Source organism: Myotis daubentonii, chromosome 3 (assembly GCF_963259705.1).
Source record: "Myotis daubentonii chromosome 3, mMyoDau2.1, whole genome shotgun sequence".
In the NCBI taxonomy this organism is placed as follows: Eukaryota; Metazoa; Chordata; class Mammalia; order Chiroptera; family Vespertilionidae; genus Myotis; species Myotis daubentonii.
Window position 1 is genome coordinate 188,639,694 of NC_081842.1, and position 7,198 is coordinate 188,646,891.

Below are 7,198 nucleotides of genomic sequence, written 5' to 3' on the forward strand. Positions count from 1 at the left end.
AAATGGGAGCCCTCTCCATCCCCCCCTTCTTCTCAATCAATACGTGCTCCATTGATGGATGATGGAGACAGTGATGAATGATGGGAGGTCCTGGAGCCCTGCCCCTCCTGGTTGTACAGATGGGGAAACTGAAACCCAGAGCCAGGAAGGGGCTTGCCCAGGTGGGACAGTGAGTGAGTCCGGGCCGACAGGGACGTGTTAGCAGTGTTACCAGAGAGAGAAGTTGGGGCTGGGGCTGGGAAGAAAGCTGCTGAGGGTGGGGTGAAGGGAACAGGTGGGGGGAAAGGACGGAGGAGGGTGGGAACCTGCAGCACCCCATCCTCCCCTGCTCCCTCCAGCCGAGAGGCTGACCGAGAAAGCCTCGACAGCTGTTTGCTCAGAAAAGCGTCTTTGTCATCAGGGCTGTGGTGGGGAAGTCCTCTCTCCCAGTCATGTCTTGGGAATCTGGACGGAGCAGGAAGGCAGCCGGGTGAGTGGCTGCTTGTCCTCTCGGAACCAGACTTTTTCCACTGCTTCTCCACGCATAGAAACACCGACTAAGCTTTGCTTACAGCCTCCTAGAGCCAACTTGCCCATCCCCTCACCCCGCAGGAAGCCCTCCATGTGTCTCCACTTTAAAAAGTGGGCCTGACCTCCATTACACACATACCTGCGGGAGAAGCGGGCCTCTGTGCCCTGGGAAAGTCCCTCCTGAGATCTAACTCCTATCCCTCTAGCTGCAACCACAGTCTCTTTCCTCCGCCTGCCTGTGGCGGGTTAATCCGGAGATGGAGTTGGCAAAGATGATGAGAGACCCACTCCCCACAGTGAGGCTTCCTCACAAGGAGAGGAAGGGACTCTGCAGTCCCCCAAACGGGAAGGGAGGTGTGGGGTTCAGAGGTGATGCTGAGCGCGAGGATCAGATTTCCCACAACAGGCCCAAGTTCAGGGCAACCTGGGTTCAACTGCCATTTCTGCCACCTGGCCCCTGGTCCCTCAAAAAGACTTTGAGACACCCCCAGATTCCCTTGCAACTGCTTTCCTTTCCACCATTCAGGTCCCCAGACCCTAGTCCCACCGCCATGAACCCTGCCTGATGAGGCCCAGGCTCTGGGAGAGCAGTGCCATACATTCAGGGGATGCTAGCTTCAGCTCATAGGGAGAGGATGGGTAACCCAGCGAGGCACTGCATCCACAGCTGGGCCCTGGGATGCAGAAACCGCCCCAGTTACCAATAAAGACGGGGCATAACCTGCCCAAAGGCCTCGGACTCTGGCCCTGGGCGCACCTGGAGCCAGAAGCAGCGGGAGAGATTCAGGCCAGACCCCAGAAGGCACCCCCTGCTATGCAGAGGGAAAGGGTGAAGGGGTGTGCACAGGTTGCCAAGCCCAGCTTGGAGACCCCACCCCCTAGGTCCCTGAGGCCCCCTCTCTGAGCGCTGACAGCTCTGCTGGCCTCCCTCCCCCGCCGGCGCTCAGCAGATCAATGCCGCCTTTGCTGACAGCTGAGAATCGAGCTTGCCTTCCCGCCCCCTCTCCTGCCCCTCCCGCTCGGCTGTTCTGTCCCCCGAGATCCTCCGGAGGAACGGGAAGAGTTTGCTGCGGAAGAGCTTCACCCTGGGGCAGGGCCCGCGGAGGGAGCGGCTGGTGTGGCCCAACTTTCCGCAGGGGACAGAGGGAAGGAGGGTGAGGAAACCCAAATCACCTCTCTGTGCTGGGCTAAGAGAAGGAGAGGGCCGCCCCTGCCCCTGTTACCAGCTGATAGAGAGGAGGCCAGGCACCAAGAACTTCCCGCTGGAGAGGCAGTGCCTGGTGGGAAGTCTCCCGTTTCTGGGTGGGTTCTGGGGGCCTCTGGGAGGCTGTCCAGCTGCAGGCTGGCTCAGAGTTCACCTGCTAGCACCCATGTGCCCTGACCTGTGGTCAAGTCCACGGAGCAGTTCAGACTGAACGTGCATCAGAGGAGACTCTTCTGGGGGGCTGCCTGGCCTACCTGGGGGCTCTTCCCCATCATGAAGACGGAGCTCGGAGGTGGAGGTGGAGGTGGGTGGGTGGGTGGGTGAAAGGGAAAACGGAGCCCCACTGTGCCGCACACACTGACACAACTCGGCAGCGCTAGGGCATCGGGCCTTGCAGGTCGGAGCTGCTCACCGAGCCACACGCTCACCGGGACACTCTCCACACCCCGCACAGAGCGTAAAGGGCACAAGCCGAGGGGACACAGCTAACTGCTTACACTGCCAACACCCAGCCGGCCGGACTCTGCACACCCATCTTCACACCCATCCACACCGGATCCACAACCCATGCCTCCAGCTGACTCAGTTCCACCACCTGGCAGACCCACAGCCACCCATTCTGCACAAACAGCAGACACCTCTGTATCCACTCACACCCAAACTCCACACGACACGTGTGCCATCCGCGACCGCGGCCACAACTCCACACTCCCCGCCCCACTTCCCACGATCACACAGGAGGCGGTCCAGCCCGGCCTTCGGGGCCACACGGCCCCTCGCAGCCGTGCACGCCCCTGGCCCACGGCCGACCTCGTGGCCCCGTGCGCTGCCCCCGGGCCCGCCGCCACGCGGTCGGGTCAAGGCATCGACTGGGCGGCCCGCGCGGCCGCTGCGCACCGGCCCGCTGCCTTCGCCGCGCTCCCCTCCCTCCGCCCCGCTCGCTGGCTCGCTCGCTCCCTCCCGATTTGGGAAGGCGGCCGCGGGGCGGGCGGGGGCGGGCGGGGGAGGGGCGGGGCGGGGAGGGTGACATGTGAGCAGCGCGCCTGGGCAGGTGGAAAGGCGAGCGGCATGGAGCGCGTAATAAGAGAGTTGGAGTCGGAAAGAGCCGCCCCAGTCGCCGGGGAAGCGGGCGGTCAGTGCGGGCTCCGGCGGCCCCCAGGCTCCGAGCGCCCGCCCCCGGCCCCGGCGAGGCCCCTGCCCGGACCCTAGCCCCCGCTGCCTGCGCCCTGCCCGGGCCGCCCCGCCGGCCTCGGGTCCGAGCCATGTGCCGCTAAGCGCCCCGCGCGCGCCCCCGCCCCGACCGGCCCCGGCCCTCCGTCAGGCGCCTCCCATGGCCGAGGCCCCCCCCGCGCCGCCTCGGCCTGGCCCCCCCGCCCGGGGACGCCCCCCGCGCCGAGCTGGTAGCTCTCACAGCCGTGCAGAGCGAGCAGGGCGAGGCGGGCGGGGGCGGCTCCCCGCGCCGCCTGGGCCTCCTGGGCAGCCCCCTGCCTCCGGGGGCGCCCCTCCCGGGGCCGGGCTCCGGCTCGGGCTCCGCCTGCGGCCAGCGCTCCTCGGCCTCTCAGAAGCGCTACCGCCGCCTGCAGAACTGGGTCTACAACGTGCTGGAGCGACCCCGCGGCTGGGCCTTCGTCTACCACGTCTTCATGTGAGTTTGCCGACCCGCGCCCCTGGCCTTACCCCGCGCTCTTGCTCCGCCCGGCGCCTGCGGGAGCCTGGTCTCCCCTGGGTCCGCCGCTGGACCCTGGCTCCGCCTTCTGTCCCCCACCCCCACGGCCGACCCTCATTTTCACCCCGTCCCCCAGGCCTGAGCTCCATGACTGATCCCCCCAGCCTGACCCTAACCCCCAATCTCCAAGCCTTGATCCCGACTTCACTCTCTTCTTACCTCTCCCACCGCAACTCCTTATTTCCATGACCTCCACCCCTGCTCCTCTGTCCCCGGTGCTCCCACATGCAGTTTCTTGTCCGTCATCCTCTCTGCAATCTGGAGCCACTACAGTGGGGCTCCCCTTTCCTCGCCCTCACCTCTGTCTCCACGTCCCAGACACAAAGAGGGCCCTTTGGCCCCCACACACTTTCTGTCACCTTCTCCCCAGCTCTGTCACTACAGTGGACTCCCACCTGGGTTCCCCTTGGAGATGCCCCCCTCCAGAGAAGGTGTCCCCCCTATCCGAGGGCAGGCTCCTGATTATAGGTGTTTTGGGGGTCCCGGTGAGCACATTCATGTGTGCTGTCTGACTTATCAGAGTCTTCACTCAGTCTCCCCACCACCCTCAACTTCCCAACAGCAGCAGCAGCAGGCTGCCCTGTCTGCCTGCGGCCTGGCTGGCCAGCCTGCCCAGCTCACTGGCCGCTGCACCAGGCCTGGCTCTGGGTACCCCAGGGGAAAAAGAAAGAGGAGAGGGGTAGGTTTGGAAACACTGACGCTGTGCCTCCCTCCTCCCCCTTCACCAGCTCCTACAACTTTCAAAAACACTGACCCCTCTTGGATGTAAAGAGTGAATTTTGGCAGCTCAGAGCTCAGTCTTGGGGGACGGCCTGGCTGGCCGGGAACATGAGAGGCCCCACCGATATCAGTTGAAGGGCCAGGCCTGGCTCTGGGACGCTGGGAGGTGCCGGAGAGAGACCTCCGGTTCCTGGAAAATGTGCAGCTGTTAATCCCTTCTTACTGCCCCAGAGAGCACCCTTTGGTCTTGGGCTTTCCTGAGTGGTCTCCTTGTCTGTCCTCCTGACTCCTGACAGTTCTGCCTGCCGGGCTGTCCCTCTGCCGGCCTGAGTTTCCACCTGTGTGCGAACCGGCCTGTCCATGCATCTCTCCACCTAATTGTGCAGCAGTCCTTCTCCTCGTCTGTCTCCATCCCTCTGTTGACCTGTCCAGTTATCTGTGTGCCTGTCTGCCCACCTGTCCATCTGCCTGTCTACCTGATTATCTCATTCTTCTACTTGTCTGTTTCCATCGTCTTTTGGTCTGTCTTCCTTCCTGTCCCTGCTTGCCTGGCTCTGCCCAGTCCTAACTGGGCTCACAGAATTTCAAAGGTGGAGGGGAGAAATGCTGGCAACGGATCCCCTGTCCGCAGGGAGGGGAGAGGAAGCTGACCCTCAGCCAATAAGCTCCGGGGGTGGCAGCCTTGGCTTCGTGCAGTGACCCTGCTAGGCTAGGCCGGGGGCAGAGAGTGAAGATTGCGGAGGACCTGAGGTTAGACTCAGGGTCAGGGTCAGGGTCACGGTCAGGAGTAGCCTGACCCCCAGTGCCCACTGGGAGGCCGTGGATGAATATCTTTGCTGCCGAGAGAGCTGTTGGAGTGATGGAGGTTCTGTGCTGGGATACGAGAGATGGTGGGGTTGGGGGTGAGGGGCAGGGACTGCTAGTAAGAGTGGCTGCCTTCTGGTGCCCTTGCCCACACTGCAGCCTGGGATGCCCAAGAAAGGTGAGATACTCCACAGAGAGTGCACCCTCCGTGGGCTCCTCTTGGGAGATGACATTTTCCAAGCCATGGCTGGGCCTGGGGAAGCCAATAGGGGCTGAGGTGGGGTCCTTCGTCTCCAGGCCTTGTCTCTCAGCCCTCACAAGGGCACTGAAGGCGAAGGAAGCGCCTCATGTCCCCCAGCCAGCCACCGTCTTCACCGCCTCTGGAAGGGCTTCTCCTTCTCTAGGAGCTAAATCCGCTGGTACCTTTGCCCCACATCCTGCCTTACCGGATGCCAGGAATGCCCTGGCCAGGGGCATGCTTGTTCTGACCACTTGTCTCCAGGAGCCCAGAGCTGAGGCATCTCTTAGGAGTTCTGGGGGAGGAAATACTCTGAGATCTCAGGGAATTGGTCACCTGCCTTAGAGATCAAAGGAGTTGGGGGGTCAGGAGCCCCCCCTCTTGCGTGCTGTGTGATCTTGGGTTGATCACTGGGCCTCTCTGAGCTTTAGAACTCTAGGCCATCAAAGCAGGTGGCAACCCCAGCCTTGGGGCCTCCCTCTTGGACGAGGTAATGGGCGGGAAAGAGCCTGTTGGAGCCTGAGGGATGGTGTTCTTCAAGAGCTTCAGAGGGGGGTTTCTCAGTCACTCATGGCTGGGTCTTGGGTGAGCCAGGAAGTGCTTCCTGCTGTTGGACGTTTAGCCCTACGGGGGCACTTTTGGTCAAATCCTTCCCCCTTCCCCGGTGACCCTCAGAGGCAGCCCAAGTGAGAGGAGTCCGGTGGTCACAGCTAGCTGACCCCCTCCAGAGCCTCTGGCCCTGTAGGAGGGGCCCAACAGAAAAGCCTGGAAGAGAAGGGCAGAGGAAGGAGGGACTTGGGATGAGCTGGGTCCATTCACCCCAGGAGACACCTCCCTCACACCTGCTAGCCAGGTCCCACTGGGCCCCACAGACCTGCAGCTTTTCTGGCACCGAGGTGTGGGAGATTGCCCAGAGGACAAGTCCCGAGTCCACCTTGCTCCCAGCAGCTGCGGCTCGGGGAAGTGGGAACCGCTGACTCCTGTCTTCTCCGTAGTGAGGTCTAGAATGAGGGATTGCTGGCCCCTCTCCGAGCTCTTCCTCCTCTCGGTAGGCCCTTAGTCCTGTCGCCAAGCCCCTGCCTCCTCCCTGTACCCCGGTCCCTGATTTAAGCCCTCAACCCTTCCCAGGCCCTCCTTCTCTCTGAATTTTGAGCAATAGCACATCGCTGCCCATGATGCTTTCCACGCCGTCGGAGGAACGCTCACCTTGCCGCACCCTGTCAAGGGCCACCCCGGCTTCCCTTTGGAAGTCAGAGGCTGAAAGGGGCTGGGATGGAGCACAGCCCCATGTGCCCCATCTTCCCCGAGCCCCTGTGAGACTGCTGCTCCCAGCCCCCAGCGGCCCAGCAGACTTTCTCTATGTGAAGGTTTACGCTCTGTAAACATCCTCCCATCCTCCGTCAGCCTTGTCCCTGGGGTCAAAAGCTGTGGGAATGGGGAGGAGAGGAGGTGGTGGCTGCTCCTGGGCCCTCAGACTCCTAATCCCAGCCCACAAAAGCTCCCCCTGGCCATCTGTAGAGGCGCATCACCTGGGTTGGAAATAATCCCAGCAAAGTACCCACAGCCCTCAGGCATCCCTGCCAGGTGGGTCCTCACATGCTTATGAGCAAACTGAGGCTCTGGAGATCACAGTCACACAGTAAGTCGGTGGCAGATACAGGACCAGACCCGAAAGCTCCGACTCCCTGTCCAGGACCTGCCCTGCTCCCTGCCGCCACCTGGGTTGGCTCTTGAAGTCTGGACTGCAATCTCTGACGGAGTGTGGAGCGTCAGCTCTGTGCTGGGCACCGTGCTCAGTGCTCTCTATCCACCACTCTCCTGCGTCCCGCAACAGGGCTGTGGCGGGGCGGTTATCCTCCTCGTTTTCAGCGAGGAAACTGAGGCTCAGGAGGAGTCTCCCCGTGCGCTTGGAGGAGGCCAGCGCAGGACTGGGTCTGACTGGGAGCTGTCTTTCTCCTGCACCTCAGCTTCAGCAGCACCCCACCTCCGGGCTCCT